Genomic DNA, 505 nt, shown 5'->3' with positions numbered 1-505 from the left:
TTAAAAATCCCATCGTCGAAATTTCAATGAGTAAATCTTATTAAAGAATTCGCATTAGTTCGAATTTTCGCCGATAAGAGGGCAGCATCTCCTGGGCATGATATGTGGCGCCATCTCTGAGAGAAAGAGTGAACTTTCTCCAATAAAATAATTCCGAAAGTAATTCGAAATTCAGCTGTATCACGCTGGTACAGATAAAACTGCGATAGGGCACTTTCAAAAAATCCCTTTACTTTTTGCAACATGCAGATGGAATGAAAGTAACGACAGAGAAAATGCAGCATAGCCGAGAAGAGGTGTAGAAGCATAAGGTTGGAGGAGAAGGAGAAGGATGCTGTTAGGACGGAGGAGTGTAAGAGAGAGACAGAACTCATTCTTACTCTGGGATATTCGCATAGGGCAAAAGAATATCAACGTTTGTATGTGTTTAAAGATAATTTATTGGATAAACGCAATAATGATACAGTATACATAGTACAGACATACATACAGCGATACAAAGTAT

This window comes from Cephus cinctus, unplaced genomic scaffold (genome assembly GCF_000341935.2).
Source record: "Cephus cinctus unplaced genomic scaffold, Ccin1 Ccin1_scaffold0997, whole genome shotgun sequence".
In the NCBI taxonomy this organism is placed as follows: Eukaryota; Metazoa; Arthropoda; class Insecta; order Hymenoptera; family Cephidae; genus Cephus; species Cephus cinctus.
This window is presented reverse-complemented; position numbering follows the sequence as displayed.